Genomic DNA, 17,239 nt, shown 5'->3' with positions numbered 1-17,239 from the left:
TTGTGTTCAATAAGTCTTGCATTGTAAAAGTCAAATTGCCTTCCCAGAAGGGGCTGAAAAGCACTATAGACCTTTTGAGTAACCCTGCATACAGCAGAACATATATTAATTTCTTAACTGAAACAACCCACATTCTTCTTCTTCACAGAGTCAGCAAGACTTTCTCCACTGCATTAAAATATTTGACTTTTCAGCAGTGTTCCCTATTTCACTTCCAAGCTGGATGAAAACAAGATTGATTGTGAAACTGGGTGGAAATAAAAAAACCAACAAAAACACACCCTCCTAGAAAATCAATCAACTAAACCAACCAACCACCTCACAGGATGGGATGGAATACAAACCTCTCCAGAACCACAGGTGATAATGAAAGGGAGAAGTGTTTCATTGCATGTAATGAAATGTGCATTGGGTCACAGAAATGATTAAAGGACCCTGCTAAGAGTCTCCTCCCCTTTCACACTGCAGGTGAGTGGCTGTAGCACCTCCAACCTGCTGCTGCTGTCTCAGCAGAAACCCTACCAAGCAGTGAGCCAATCATAACCATCCCTTAATTTGATATTTACTGACATTTACCCAGACTTTTTCTCAAAACATTAGAAAATAAAAATATTAATTTGTAATGGATATTTCAAAAAGGGGTGGGGATGAAAAGTGGAAGTAAACACCTAATCTAATAGGCTCCTAGGCAATCACGGAAATGTGCTGATAAGGACAAAAAAGATTTCTCAAAGACTTAAATGACACAATATGCAGAATTATCTGGACAGCCACGACAGATACAGAAAGTTAAGAAAAGAGGAAGAAAGTTCTTCTGAGAAGTCAAAGATAAGTGCTGCCCTTTGGCTAATTAACTTCAAGAAACGTCTTCCTACTAAGAGGTTTGAAATTTTGCAGAAAGCCAATGTTATCCTAACCTCTTAATTATCATGGGACTACTCACACGTGGCTTTTCATGTGACTGTGCCCTTTGTGTATTGTGAGTGGATGGTATTTCACTTCCATGAATTCCTATGTCATTTTAGCATCCATACTTCTTGTAATTCCTGTCGACACACATACATCTGCATCCATGTATTAACAGAAACTCCTGAACATGTGCACGTGTACAGGACCTACTTAAACAATCCAAGCCCCTCTATTTTAACTCACAACAGGAAAGTCAGATTCATCATACAGAAACAGTAACTCAATCAAGTTCAGAAGTGCTCTGAGTTTTCCACCTCTTCTGCCTTGGTGACTTACATAAATATGAAGCCAACTTCAATTTCCTTCAATTTTTTTTGTCAGATTATGTATTTGCCAGCTACTGACAATGGCAACTTAAAGCAAGTATGAAAGTTGAGCATTGTTCCAAGTCAGGTTTTCACTGATAGGAAAAGTTCTAATTTTGGTTTCTGTTTGTTTTTGGTTTTTTAGGGTTTTCTTGCTTGTTTGGTTTTTTGGGGGGTAGTAGGGGGGTAATAAATAAAGAATATCTAGAAACACTTGAAGGAGAATATCACACCCTTTGAGACTGCCTTTGAATCTGTTGCCTTGCATATTTGTAAAGTACAGTGTATCTGTTGGTTTAGTTGTTCGAATCTATTAAATCATGTTCAGTGCAAGTCCTTTGGATTGCCTCCAAAATTCACTACATTCACAAGACTTTGATAAAGCACTCACAGTTTGCCAGGTTTATCTAGCTACATAATTTGTGCATACATCCAGCAGCTTGAACTGCAGTTGTTGACACCTACCACCAGAGTTTTAATCTCTTCAAATATTCATTAACTACATTAAAACATACACTTGTCTCTGAAAGCTGCATAAAAGAGACATCTAGCATTAGATCTGATGAAAAGTTCTGATACTTACAGGGAGAAAACATTTTATTTAAACAAAACCGGCAAGTTGCTCCACCTAACCCTGCAGGTACCTTTTTTTTTTATTATTATTTGAAATGTTTTGAGAACTTTCAGGTTCTCCTTCTGGGTGCGCCCAGACCTCCTGCAGCCCAAGAAAGCTCGATCAAGATGCAGCGTTCCCTGCTGTGCCTGCAGTCTCACAGGCAGGGAGGGCAGTCAGTGCCCTCATGTTCCTAGAGCTTTCATTCAGCAAGTTCCGCTCCTCAAAGAACAAATTTGCCTCACTTCTCCAGATTTTCAGTGGAACTGCGTATCCCGGTGTAATTTGCCATCCGACCCTATAACATTCAATTGTTCTCTGAAAATATGGGAGGCAAAGGTGGCAGAATACAACAATAACCATACACACATATTCCCAAAATATCCATTCACAAAACGCAAATTTTGGGTTTTAAAAATATAGTTATGCTGGAGGGTGCCACAATTCAAACAGTTTGCTTCCATCTTGCTTGAAGAATGTATAATTTAAGATCAAACAAGGGTTGTGACATTAATCTTGTAAGCAAAGGGGAGAAGCAGGCAAGTGCATGATTATAGGTCATGAGCTGCAGTCATGTTTGAGTAGTAGGATTTGTTTCTTTTAATTATTCTTAATCTTTGTTCACAACACTGATTATATATTTGCTGAAAGTGCACTGGTAATAAAAATATCATAAAACTGGAAGGATTGCAGTAATGAGCCTGGTCTGAAACTTACTAAAGTCTCCTTAAACTCAATAATTGGCTTAAATATGGATTTAAGACCATAGGTCTGATAATCAATTAAAGTATGTGGTTGTGGTATAAAATATGACATATAATTAGCTAACTGACACCCAGTTCAATTGTAAAGAAAAAACACTGGAATAGCAGTGTTAAATTGATTAGTAATTCTGACATTATTTAAAATGACCAAACTCTGAAAAGGTAGTTTATATGGAGTTCAGACTTACCAAACTTTAAAGAGTCCAGAAAACACATAATCAAGTGTCAGAAAAACTGAATTAGTTGTTCTTTTTTACATCTTTGAAATAATAACCCAGAGGAATGATACTTTCTCAAGATTCAGGCTGCACCAAAATTGCCATTGTTAGTCTGATTTCATCCCCTTTTTTACCTTTTGAAAGTATTAGACAATTCTCACAGAAGCTTACTGCATGTTAAGTTCTCATGCACAGTTTCCAGGCAAAGGACAATTATGTAAAACATAAAATGAATCACAAAGTTGAGATCATATCACTCTCCAAATTGACAAAGAGATATTTGGGATGCAGCTGTGTGGAAACAATTGCAAACCTATCTTAAGTTCATTTCAAGATTTCAAAGTGGTAGGCTGTACAATTTTGCCAAATCCCTGGAATTAGTTTTAAAACTGTGCTTAGCAATCAGGTGGTGGTTGGTTTTTTACCTTCCCCTCTCTGTCTAAAGAGGTACTGTAGGAATCTTGATACCAGCTGGTCACCATTCACTGGTTTAAGGAGTTTCAACTCTTGCCAGAGCTGTTCTGCATAACTAGGACAGAACAAACTGGAAAGACCTTATAGAAGACAAGTGTGCAGAGCCTGGGCAGTTCTGTTGCCATATGAAAGACCTTTCTCAATGCTCAGCTGGTAAATCCCACCTGTGCTGTGGACATGTGGCTGAATATTCCCTTTGCCCACAGATCACCCACACTCACTGCACTCACAACCATTAAGAACTCTCTGTTCCACACTTAACCACCCCAGAGACTGAAAGGTTCTAGCAGTTTCAGCATTTGAAAACCATGAAAGTTATCACAGCTCTACACATCAGAAATCATTACCTCTTCTAAAAAGAACACATGACATGTATTTGAACGAATTTTCATTTCCTTGTAAAGAACTTTTCTGCTATAGTCTGAATCTTCTAAACCAAGGATGTAGAAGGGGCTGAACATGTAAGAGGAAGGGGGAGATTACATGTTAAAAATCCTCTTCATTAAACAATCTTTCTTAACCATTCTATAAACCTGATAACAGGTGTCTGATTACTGATGTAGAAAGATATGGAAAAAAATAACACTGAACAGCCTAAAAAGTCAGGTACAAAATACCTGAAATCTCTATAAGCATTGATACAAAATAGGTGAATCCCTCATTGTTATGACAAGCAAGAGAAAAAAATCTGTGTGAACACTGCTGTGATTGAACATTGAGAGTCTTGCCTACAAAATGAGCAGTAACAGCACAAATCAGTTTTCGACAAGTTCCTGTTCTAAATACTTTTCTACCAAGTGTTGGTTCAGGTACTGTTTTGAGACTCACTCCATTTTGTGGAAACTCAGGTAAAACTGTCTGCTGTGACTGGTAGTTAGAATGTCCTGGATGGAAATAAGTGAGAGAAGGATTATAAATGAAATGTCAGTCTGCAAATCTATTTATTTAGTAGAAGTCTTAATGACACTGATATAACTGTATTTCAGAACAACTAGGAATAATGGAAATTCCTTAGAGCCTCTGTTAGGCACACTAATTTCTTTACCTGTAAATATGTCAAAGAAAATTAACTTTTCTTATGCTCTTTTCAGAGGAGAAAAACAAAATTTAATCTTAAACCTTCTTTAATGAAAGCCATTTTCAGAATTGAAGAATGGTTGAAAGTTAGAACCTTTCCTAGTCTGCCTTCAAAACACAGACTCCAAACAGCATTTAACTGGTGGCTCTGAGGACCTACTGTCTTTGCATGAAAACCAAGGACCCACCAGCTCCACTCAGAGTTGTAACACACCCTGTTTAAAAAGGTCAAAGAAAACAAATACTTCAGCAAAGCTAATTGAAGGCACATGTACAAGGAAAGTAAAACACAACATATTTCAAGAGTATAATCAGCTATTTCTGAGTAACGCAGCCAGGAGACACCCCTCTCATTATATAAAAATCATGTACATTGCATAATTATTGTGAAGTTAGAAGATACCTTCCTTCTGCAAAAAGGAAACATGACTTTCACCCGTTTGTTTAATAACAATGTCTGTCTGGCAGGCACAAGTCCTTTTTAATTTTTTTTTTTTAAACTGCTGGCCATGACAATGGTGTTCAAGAAAAATTGTAAATACATGCCTAAGCATCAATATCCTCCATATAGTAAAAGAAAGGGCAAAATATAGGAAACTGTGCCTCTGAGAACAATTTTTAAAGTATTAGGCAATATTCAACATCATTTATAGGTTAAGAACAAGTGTGCCTATTGCTAATGTACCCTCTGAAAGAAGTCTTTAATTTACTGGTAAATAGATGTGTGTGCCATTAGCCTACTACAATTAACTCTCTGCATTGCTCCAACACAAACAGAAAAACTGATGTAAACTACCCTTTCCATAAATTAGAGCTGATTCATAATTACAGGAGAGTAAAAGGAGTCAGCAATTCCTCTGTGAACTTACAGAAACATTTCTGACTATATAAAAATCCTCAACTTATGGCTGTAACTTGCTAAGGAAGGAATTAAGCAGTAGAAGAAGGCTTAAATATATCACAGTCCTTTTTTTTTTTAATTTTAAAAAATTCTTCCTATCAAGCTATTACCCAAATACATACAATCTCAAAATATTAACTTCTACAAAGTTCTTTCTGTTCTATTGGCATGATTTCTGAGGTGTTGACCAGTGTCAGAACACAACATGGAGGACAGTAGGAGATGTGGACTTGTAATCTTTGCTTGCTTATTCAGAAATGAAATATTTTCTTTGCCGTATCAGTGGGAATCCTCTCTGTGCATAGGTAATACCTCCAAATAACAATGTTTTCTGGGAATATTCCTACATTATCCACAGCAGACAAGGACAGCAGTGTTTCAGTACAGGGACACTGCAAAGTCAAAGCAAACCACTTTTAAAGTTGTTAGCCAACCTCTAATGGCTAAGCTAAGCCTTCTTAGGCCTTGGGAGAGATCACTTTGCATCTCCCAGTTACCAGAGCAAACAGACTTGTCAAGAATGACTCAGTATTTCTCTTCTGGGTAGCTATTCATATCCACTGTCATCAGAGATGTTTAATTTTCTAAAGTTAAACTCTATGTAGAGGAACAGTTACTATCTGGAACCTATAAATACAATACAGACATCCTATTGAAATTAGCAGGAATATCCTTGGGGTTCAATTTCAAACTTCAGCTACAGTAACTCCAAAGGCTTCTGTAGCATTATTCTTGATGTAACTAAACTATAAATGGGATAAAAACTATTTCTGGGGAACTTGAGAGATTTCCCTGCCTGTTATGTAGCTCTCTGCCTTGGGTTAGGCATTCTAAAAGAAGGCTGGCATTCCCTCAAGAATGAATGGGTCTTTGACACAGAAGAAAAATTAGGGGAAAAAACCCCAAACAAACCCAACCCAAACCTATTTATCAGTACAAGAAAAAGCAAGGCAATTCCATGTCAGTCTATTAGTCCATATACTTAGAAATAAAATACATTTATAAATGGATATGCCAGGCCACAGCCCAGCTTGTCTCTCTCCCCTGCAGTCTGGCAGCAAAGGAACAATGTCTTGGTAGTGCAAGGACTATCCCCAGTGTATCAGTGCAGGGCTGCACTGCAGACCACTGACTCCTGCTCTTTCTCTAATGGAGATTTATGTGGGCACACATCCCAAAACAACTCACCAAATCCCTTTCTGCACAAGTTTTCAAGGACAAGTGTTTTAACATGCATTTCAATACTGCCAAAACTGGAAGGAAAAACACCACGGGTACCCACTGTTGGACATTTTGTACTAGAAAATGTCCAAGAAAAAGTGACCAAGGCTTTTGTAATAGACTCTGAACATGATGAAAGTCCTCTTCTGCAGTCAGCAAACTGCTTTATTTTGGCAAAAAGAAGATTTCTCTTTTCTGTCATGCAATTCCTACATGATTTAGGCTTCACTTCAACCAGTGACCAGTACTGCTCAGGTGACAGCTGTGTTCAGCTCAGATGTCAGGAAAAAGCTGAGCAACAGCTTGGCTGTGCTGTGCATGGAGGGGCAGAGGTGCACCATCCTAAACATTCAAACACCACCCTCTCCTCTGGCATTTGGGATAATTTGGGCACCAAACACTTGCTAAATACTTTCATGAGAACAGCACAAGGCTTCAACTGACCAGAGGCCAGACACAAGGATGTAGAACTTCTCAGGTACCCTCGTGGGAATATATTTTAGGGACCACTGAAAAATAAGTGACACATGTCCAAAATAAACAGTGCTGAGATTATTACGTCATCCTGGTAACTGCTGAACATGCCTTTCCTCAATAAAGCATAACAAAAATCAACTGTTCACATCAAGGAAAGGTCATATACCTAATAGTAAGACTTAGATGTTTTATTTTTTAAGAGGAAGTATAAAAAACTGCTAAATCATGGACAGAAAAACAGCTCACAATGTAGCTTACACATCTTCATTGTGCATTTCAGAGTCTAGGCTCCTGAAACATCTTGAAATGAATGAGTTGTGTAAGATTGCATAAATGACATTGTTATTAAATAATACTTTAAGAATGATGAGATTCTAATTTATTTGTGATTAAAATTCTCTCTGATGTGAGGCTTCCCACATACTGGTACAGAAATGCAACAATGGAATTTGAAGATTTATTGTTTTCTTTTATATTTCTACATAATGATGAATAATAAGTCTAATGAGACATCTTGCAAGAGCACTGTGAAATTAAGGGTTTTTTTCATAATTTCAAAACAGAATACCATGGAACTTCAACCCAACATGAAACAATAAACTCTCAATGGATCTCTGACAGCCAGCTGGAAGAATGGCAGTAAGTTATCTTGTACATCTTTTGCAAATATTAAATTCTGAATGCAAGTAAATACAGGGATGACTCGGAGAACACAGTGAAGAACTGTTCCACAGAGGTCTATTTAGCTTTCATCCACAATAAAATTCAGATGAGGTCTCCAGCACAACAACACAGACATTCAATATGTTTATCTGCTGGGCTTGATATATATAGAATCTTACAAATAGTTCAGTTCCAAAACTGGACTGACAACCAAGATAGTAGCATCAGATGCCAATTGTGCTGCCAAGCCTTTACCACTTAAAGGGGTACATTTGCAGAGGTGCATCTCTTTTCTATGGGAAGAAGATGTTAATGGAGAAAAAAGGGAAAAAACTAAGTTACCAAGCTTTAATTAGTAAAGATGACAACACTATCATTGTGTCTTTTCAAGAAAGAGAAGATTAAGTTTCAGCATGATTAGTGACAACAGAAAAAATGTAAAATCCTCATGTTCAGAAATCTAGAAACAATTTACATTTTCAATTCTACCCCAGAGACTGATGCCACTGAATATAATTTTCTTGAAGTCCTTATTTGGTTTGGGTTCCAGAAATCTCCTAATGCTTGTATCAATCATAACCCCCATGTGGTGAACCCTGCAGCCTCCTGCATTTTAAAGCTGAACTGCAAGATCCTTTAAGTGTTGGGAGAGGGAGCTGTTTATTCTTATCCTGTCAGCTTGAAAGGGATTTTAGACATCCTGCAAATCTTGTCTTGCTGCTATGCCTCAAGTGCTCTGGTGGTCTAGATGACAGTTAGTATTTCAGTCCATTTAGTGTAAACTGCATGAACTGTTACCCTCCTACAGGAGATACCAGTCCTTGACACAAAAACACAAAGATGATCATATATTCAGGGAATCTTGAGCTATCATTCACTGAGCAGGGAAGCTGAAACCAGCTACAGATTAAAAACTCCCTATTAGGAAATTTATAGTTTGGAAGATGCCATCCACTGGTCTGTGAAGAATGACTTCATGGTTGACAGATAAAAGATTCAACCTTGCAGAATCACCAACAGCCCTTGTCACCCTTGCTAGGAGCATTATTCAAAAAACCTAAACAAGTGAGGAAGATGTCTTTTTGACTTCCAGCCATCCTTTCCAGCTCAGGTTCTAGTCTTGAGTTTTTCTCAGCCTATAAGTAAACTCAATAATGCTTCCAATAGAGATTTGCTTAGAAAGGAGGAGTAAGACATCATTGTAGTATGACTTTGAAAGAACTGAATCAACTTTGCTGCTTGAAAAGTCATTCACCAGAGCTAATGCACACAAGTACCCACTCTTATATCTGCAAAAGCCAGAAGGGTTGAAGGGAAAAAACATAAGAAACACCATACTTCTCTGTGATTCCCATGTGGGCTTGCAGAGAAAGGTAGGTTCAAGAAAACCCCTTCTTAACAGTGGTGGAAACCATCAGTGCAGTTAGTCACTTCATAGTAAAGAGGAGACTCTGTCCTGCCACCCCATTTAGCCATACACTACTTTATTCAGAATAAGGTAGGCCCAACATACTTTCAAGACAGCAGTTTGAGCAAAATTATTATACTTAGCTTAGTGAGACCCTGTACCTCACAGTTTAAGAGCATAGCCAGATTAGGAGGGCACAAGAGGGGGAAGTGTGGCTACCACAACACAGGTCCACTCACTGAGAACATATCCAGCCTTCTGGCTGTATCTACAGCCACTGACATTTCAGATTAAGGTATTAGTTTCTGTCTGTATATAACAAAAGTTTTAACTTCGCTCACTATCTCTGTTAATCAGATGCAGCTTAGAAACTGTATTTCACAGTGGTAGTTTCAGAGTTGGCAGCTGTGCAAGTCACAATGAAGTCACTTCTCTCTTCTGACCACAATAACAGCCAAATCTAATTCAGTGTATCAAAGTCATCTACAATCCAGAAATCTCTGCCACCCTTATACCAAATTTCAAGACTTTCATAACCATTCCTGCTCAAGAAAATCTATTCAAGTGGCTGGGACTCGGCCTAAGCAGAGTGAACAGGGCCCTTATTGCATCAGGTAAAAAGAAATCAAAGGTCATCTCTTGGCAGTCGAGCCTGAGCTTATTTGTGCTGGAGGGCTTAGTTATTACAGCACACTGACCCTCACCTGACGTCACCTAGTGCTTCCCCTGTGCCTGCAAACTGGGAAACAGGGACTGAAAATGGGAATGCAAGGCCTCTTGAATCTGCATGACAACAAGAACAGCCTATTACAAAACACTGGCAAAGGAAACCAAGTAACTCCTCCAACATTGTGGACTTCATTTGCTGCTTTATAAAATCTGTATGCCAGAGGTGATAGAGGGATCTTTTTAAAAAGTGTGACCAAGTTTCATATGCTGTCTTTTGGGATTTTGGGTTTTTTAAATCAGAGTATACTGCTGTTGCACAAACTGCTTAGACAGTCTTATATAGTGATTTTTAATCTTCTCCTTGAATACTCGCTGTTGGAGATAGGTGAGGACTTGCTGAAAGGAATGCAACTCAAATGGAATCACTCTGGGCACTGCTTCACACTGTGCTCCCTGTTTTAACATAACATCTGTATGGTCTGAGGAAACAGGCATTTTGCAAAGCCCAGAGTTTTGAAAAGCCCCTCTAACATAACTTTAGGAAAACAGCAAAACAAAAAGCAGAAATAAACCCCACCTTTCTGAATCTTCAAATACCAGGAAGATACATTTGGAAACAGTTTCTTCCCCATTCTCATTTCAAAGCAGTAGAAACAATCACAACTAAATCACAAGCACTGTGGTCCAAAAAATATCAGAAAATGATAGTTTATGTCCAATTTTAACAGTATGAGAGCAGCCAAGATATTTTAGCCCTCATGATTCAAAACTACATAAGGATTGTTTCTTAATTAAAATAATTCTTAATTATTATTATTTAAATTTTGAACATATTCTCAATTATCACTGCATTCAGTCATGGTGTGATGAATTTGGCCAGCCACAAACACAGGCAGAAGGCACAGCTTTATGACAACTGATTAATTACAGCAGCATTGTGAGTGCCTAAGTAATAAATCTGAACCTGATCCTGCAACACGGTAAACATTCCTATGGAAAGAAACAAAAGTACTCCAATTGCCTTAATCTGAGCAAATCTCTGAACTGAAGGGGGGCAGTAAGAGAGAAAGAAAAAAAGGAGACAATATTTTTGGTGTGCAATATGTATCAATGAGTACAAGCAATGCACAAGCAAAAGGAGTATAAGAAATTACATTGTTAATGGCTGCTTATCCCTACAAAAAAAACCCCAAACTGACATCCTATTGCCAACTTACTGCAAAGGTTTCATGTCTTCTTGGTGATTTCTCATGGGCAACTCCTCACAGCACTGACTCCTTCTCTGCACAGCCAACAAACTCCATCTTCACTTCTCGACCTGCCAACCTACTCTTTTACAATACCTATCCTAAATGGATCTGGCTGTGGCCTATTAAAGGCAGGCCTGTTCCTAATTCTTGATAATTAGCACAGCTGTAACTCCTTAGGGGTGAGATTCCCTCCATCACTATCTCTATTTTCCTACCTTCCACCCATCCACAACATCCTGCCTTAACCCCTGTGTTTCAAAACATGAACAGCATTTCCTGGGCCAATAAAACTGAACAATACTAACAGTTAATGGTTAACCAACTCTATTCTTTTCAATCCTTATTCTTATGCTGGTTTAATAAAGTGCTTAAATTTCACATAGAGCCCCTGAAAATCAGCAAGGAGGTTTGCCCACTATTCCCCACTCACTTCCCCAGCTGCTGAATGCAGCTCCACTGTACTACAAGAAAATGAGACAGCTTTCATTTCTGCCAGATTAAGTAATTGCATCCATTCCATACAATTTATCACTCTTTTGGGCAGCTTGTGTCATGGGATGACATTTTGTTGTAATTATGCAGGGTGGGATTGGACAAGCTCTTGCTTCTCTTTGCCAATCTGATAAGCAAAAATATTTTTTTTTTCTTTTTTTTCTTTTTTTTACTTTCGTAGAAACAACATATTTTAGATAAAAATAACCAAACAAAAATGTAAGTATAATGCACAACCAACTAAGGGTTTGATGTTACCAAGTCAGGACAACATCAATCACCTTTACTGTGGAAAAAAAAATCCAGGATATCTGAATACTTTCCAAGTCAACATTTACTCTCAGATTAGTGTCAATAGTTTTGCTGAATTCGCCATTTACAGATAGGTTTGTCCTTCCATGCACTTCTCTGCAGCTAATCCAAAGGGAGTATCAGGGGAATCCGCCTGACTCAGGATTACAGATTTTAGTCACACAATATTCAAGTATCCAAGTGACGTTTTTCTCCTGGGGGAGTAGTATCCATGCTCACATATCCAAGTGCTGATCCTGCAAGGCCAAGCACAGCAGATGTTTTTCACCAAGAAGCAGGTTTCATGAAGAAGGGCTTTTAAAAAGGGCTTCTTTATCCATCCTTTTCCCAAAACTAGAGCAAAGAAAACACATTCCAGCTCAGATATCATGAGTCACATAGAAGGGAACAAGCAGGAAACCACAGGACTTCTATCAGTGGTACAGACAGCATCCTCAGGCTCCCAACAAAACACTTCACTTTGGGAAGCCCTGTCCCCCTGCTCTCTCATCTCACCAGGCCTTGCAGTCCCAAAGGACAGACCTTGCCCCACCTCTTGGGCAAGCCAGGTCCAAGGTGTCACATCAGCCCTGCCAGTTCATCGACAGACACACTGGGAGTCTGCCCACTGCCAGGTCTCTCTGCTAAACTTCATTTTGATACCAGAAGAGGTCAATACAACCCAGCCAAAGCCAAAAAAGGTTCAGAAGTTGAAAGTTCAGAAGTTGGAACTTCTGTTGTCACAGCAGTTATCTCTTGGATTTACTAAAAGGGACTATTCCTTTATTAATGTTTGTATTTTAAGAAGCTTGGTTTTAGGAAAAAACCACAAGTAAGCAAAGTTAAATCAACAAAAATAACACTCAAAAAAGGCAGTTTTCTATATTTCTCTCTACTCTTAATCACATATGGCTATATATAACTGATGTGTTTATAGCAGTCTTATAGGAAGGGGAGGATCACAGTTATGTGATCACAAGTGGCTCCTCTGCAAAGGGATGAATTTTATCTACCAAGTCCTGGAAGTTAAATATTTTTCTGGTACCCAGAGAGTCTTCCAAAGGCTCCAGTTCTTGGAATCAACTACACAACAAGTATAACTTGTCAAGTTAAAGAACAAGTTACTAACTCTTGTCGTGTCAAAGAAAACACTGGAAATTCATGGCTGAAATCAGTGGTCCTGCTTCCCAATGACAAGAGCACATCAGGTGGGAGTGGCCTGATCTGAAAGACACTGAAGTTGCTGATAACCTTTTCCTTGACTTTACTGGCTCCTAGACCAGAGCTTTAAATAAAAGAGATAGTGGCTCTTGCACTTACTAAGGAAAAAATCTACAGAACTGATGGAAAAAGTAATTTTTTTTAAAATACATTTTTCCATATAAGGAGCCTGGAATCTTCCTGTGAAGGGAAATTCCAAAACCAGGACCAAAATAAATACTGAAGTGGGATGCCAAGTAGTAGAAGCAGCACAGGACTGATGTGAAATAGCCAACAAGCAAGACCTTAAGCTGTGATTTAGAGAAACACAGTAATAAACCTATGAAGCACATACGACATAATTTGGGTTCATTCATGTACAATAAATATTCTTATTGAAATTACTCTTTTTTTGTATCTTTGCATGCAAACTATTTTCAGGAAATTTAACAGTTGACCAACATCCTGTAATTATCATACCTAGTTCAGAGATAGAGGAACAAGTTCAGATAAAGCAAAATGCCAATGGCCTCGATGAGCAGCACAGAGCAGCCAATGGAGTGTTGAAAGCAGAAGCCCACATTCCAGGAACTCACACATCCATCACCTCAGCAGCCCACAGGGCTACTTGCCCTCACAAGGACTGGAGTGAGATCCTATCTTCATTTCTAGTGCCAGAACAGCTCCTGTGGAGAAGCCCCACATTTAACATTTGGTACCACCATTTAAAAAATACGGAACAGATGTCTGTACATGGTGCTGACAAGTGCTGACTGTTTAACAGCAACCAGAATTCTGAACGCTGACCCATCTCTGGGAATGCCATAACCCTGCAGGGGTTACACAAATTTGATGTGTGACATGACACTCAAGTCCCCAGGAGAAAAATGGGTGGGACAGAACATTCCAGGAGGAGAAAACTGAGTTGGTTTAAATTACGGAATTTGAATCTGTTATTGTCACTAACACAAAGAACAAAAAATTAACAAAAAATAATCAGGCAACACTAAAGCACATGGTCTCAGCTCTGCTTCCTTTATACAGAGTAAGATATGAGGCAAAATCAGGTCCATCAGATCATTCTGTTAATTATTTTTTTATATCTGCTTAACATCCTTCTAATTAACCTTCTAAATGAAGTACTAAACAATGCATTCTTCCTGAAAATCTAATACACATGAACAAAATGATCTAGTGTAAAGTACTAACTATCCTGAAAAAAATCAAAGCTACTGCAACGCAAAACACCGTTACTTATACTGCTAACAATGCAACCATGTTCATTGGTCACATATATCCAAAAGGTAATTAGCTTTACAATCACCTAAGTCGTGGTCCCAACTGCATTTAGATCAGGTAGAGCTGCTGTCTGAAAACAAAAGAACTAATAACTGAACTACTAATATGTAGTAGTAACTACTAACTAACTAATATGTGCCTACTCAAGGGAACAAGACTTGTCACAGAATCTGTTCTTCAGCCAGCACTGTTACCACTGGAAGCATTTCACAGTTCAAAGCTACAAAATGCTTTCCCTATCAACTTTGTGGTAAAAGGGCTACTATCAAGGTCCAAACTCTTTAAGAAGTTGGTTTGACACAGTAAGTTTTGTTTTACTTTTTTTCCTATTTGCAAAAAATAACAATCTTCCAAACCTGAAGCTGGTTATGATAACACAACACTACAGGGGACACAGCTAAAATTGCTTATGCATGGTTGACTTTGGAGCTCCTTGGGTTTTTTAAGTGCTTAACCACCTAACCTTACTTCTCTTGTACAGAATTTAATGCCCACAGAAGTGCCTGCAATCTCTGCACATCACTGTAGATGATAAATCTGATTTCAAAAGTAAAAAAGAAAATCCCAAGTACCAAAAAGTGTCTGACCAGCACTTCACCTCTGTTTTTATTACAACTGCCACTGTGAATAGTCTGAATATCACACACCTGATGTCACATCACAGAGAACTGAGCCTGCAGTGTGGAAACCCAGTTTTTCTGCTGTCATGTCTGCACAGAACCACACACTGAGGCCAATATGAGTCTTCAAGATGATCCTGCTTTCTTGTTTTGTTTTCAGCCTTCATTTAATGCACATTTCTAACACAGTTACTCAGTTTGCTCTACAGCATAACCAAAGATTTTGTACTGAGATCATAAAACCCATCACTGCCTGGGAGCAACCTAATTAATTTTCTACAATTAAATCTGCTGGGGCTCTGAAGGAACCTGCTGTATGAAATGCAGAAAGACTGAAATCTTGCATCATACAACACCTCCAAGTGTTTCTGAGAGTTAGTCAGGAATCAAATTACTCCTTAATTACAATGGAGCTTTTTCAGATTAAAATCATCAGCAGCAAGGCCTGGGGTTAGCCCTGCTCTTACATAAAACCTGATAAGTTATGTTCAGGGCACAATAGTGATAAATAATCCATATTTCCTACCTATACTCACTTTGAAGGACTCCCTATGACAATCAATACCAGCTGGCCTCATGTTTCTAACTTGGCCAAAAATGCTCACTTTGCAGCACTTCTCTTATTAAAGGCAGTCTCTACTCCTAGTCTGCTTAAATCCATTCTCCCAGAGTTCCCTGGTGAAAAAGAAAGCATCAAGAACTGCAGGTGTCTAATGAATATCAGCAATATCCAGTTTCATTTTAAAGCCCTGATTATACTGAATAGATGAAAACCACATCAACCAGTAGATTACTACTAAGTTTACACCAGAAAGAAGTCCAAGTTGGCAAGCTTCAGCTTGGTAGATCAACTTTCCAAGAGTGCACTGGCAGTTCCACAAACAGCAATAAACAGACAGATTTGGGCTATTTTCTGTTCCTGCTCTTGCCACAGAAGACAGGAAGAACATGCACAGCAGACTGACAGAATATTAAGAGCTCATCAGGCAACAATTTAATTCATAACCTTTGTATTGAGCTACTAACCACTAGTACCTTAGACAGTTGTTTCTGATAAAAAAAATAAACCACACTGATATATCAACAGGTGACAGAGAGTTTCAAATACTTCTATTCCTTTTGATGGCTATTCACGATATTGATGCACCAAATTATCTGCCATCTCTGCCAGCAGACATCATCATGCCCTTATATAACCCTGTTGTATTGAAATCTTGCACATAGCTCAGTTTTGCTGATCACTGGATTTTAAAAATGATGGAAAAAAAATGAAAAGCAATACAGAAAACAGAAATTACACTGGCAAGAGATACAGAAGAAAGGTGACTAAAAAGGTAAGAATTCTTTAACCTGAAATAAGGAATAGCTGAGGTAGACAGATAATGAAAAAACACAGCTCTGAAATAGCACAGAGATAGTGGGCAAAAAGCAAGCATAATTCATTTTATAAGGTCCATACAGTGTCAGACACAAAAATTAAAAGAAGCAAAAGGAAGTAGTTTTTCCACACAACATAGTAACCTGTGGAACGCACTGCTGCCAGCCTCTCTAAACTGTTCATGTATCTAAAATCCGGAAGAAAATAATTTGGACGAATTAATGTCAAGTGTGTCAAGAGCTATGAAACACACAGGTATGGACACACTGACATTTGCAGAAATGTAAAGCCACAGCGGAGAAGAAAAGGTATTTCAAGATTCTCCTCTGCTACAGCACATACCCTCTAGCCTGACAAGTGAGCACAAACAGCTCAAGCGTTGGTAGAATTAAAGGAGAGATGGTAACAAAGCCAGAGGCAGGAAAAAGCGAAGGGAAACACCGAACGCCAAGCGCGGCTCATGCTTTGCACGCTGTGCTTCGTTAGACCAAAAGATCTGGCCCCAAGCAAGAACAATTGCAACACGCATTCTTCGTGAGGCGAGTTATCCGCTTCTTTCCCTCTCCCGTACAAACTGCTGGATTCGGCTCAGCCTACGTGCAGCTACGGCTTCTGGTGGGACACCGAGGCAAAACGAAGCAGCTCCTTACGCTGCCTCTGGATGCAGCTCCTGGAAACCGAGCGTGCGGGGAGAGCAGCTTTGAAATGGCTACTTACACAGCCAAAACACGCGGCGCAACAATCCCGCGGAGCGGAGCGGAGCCGAACGCGCTCCCGCAGCCGGGGCAGGGCAGAGCCCGCGGGCCGCGGCTCCGGGCGCACGCCGGGCGCGGAGCAGCTCCTCGGCGCGGCCTCGGGCTCCGCCGGCTCCGGGCTCCGCCGCCCCGGGCGCTGCCCGCGCCCCGCGCTCCCGGCACGGCGCCCACCGCCCACCTGGCGCGCCCACCCTC

The 17,239-nt window shown here is 39.3% G+C and overlaps 1 protein-coding gene across 3 annotated transcripts in view; it reads right to left on the bottom strand.

Moving 5' to 3' along the window:
• The window catches only part of THSD4 (thrombospondin type 1 domain containing 4), a 272,344-nt gene that overhangs the window by 221,508 nt on the left and 33,597 nt on the right, over positions 1 to 17,239 (bottom strand). The gene's annotated exons all lie outside the window — the stretch shown is intronic.

This window comes from Passer domesticus, chromosome 14 (genome assembly GCF_036417665.1).
Source record: "Passer domesticus isolate bPasDom1 chromosome 14, bPasDom1.hap1, whole genome shotgun sequence".
NCBI lineage: Eukaryota > Metazoa > Chordata > Aves > Passeriformes > Passeridae > Passer > Passer domesticus.
This window is presented reverse-complemented; position numbering and strand designations above follow the sequence as displayed.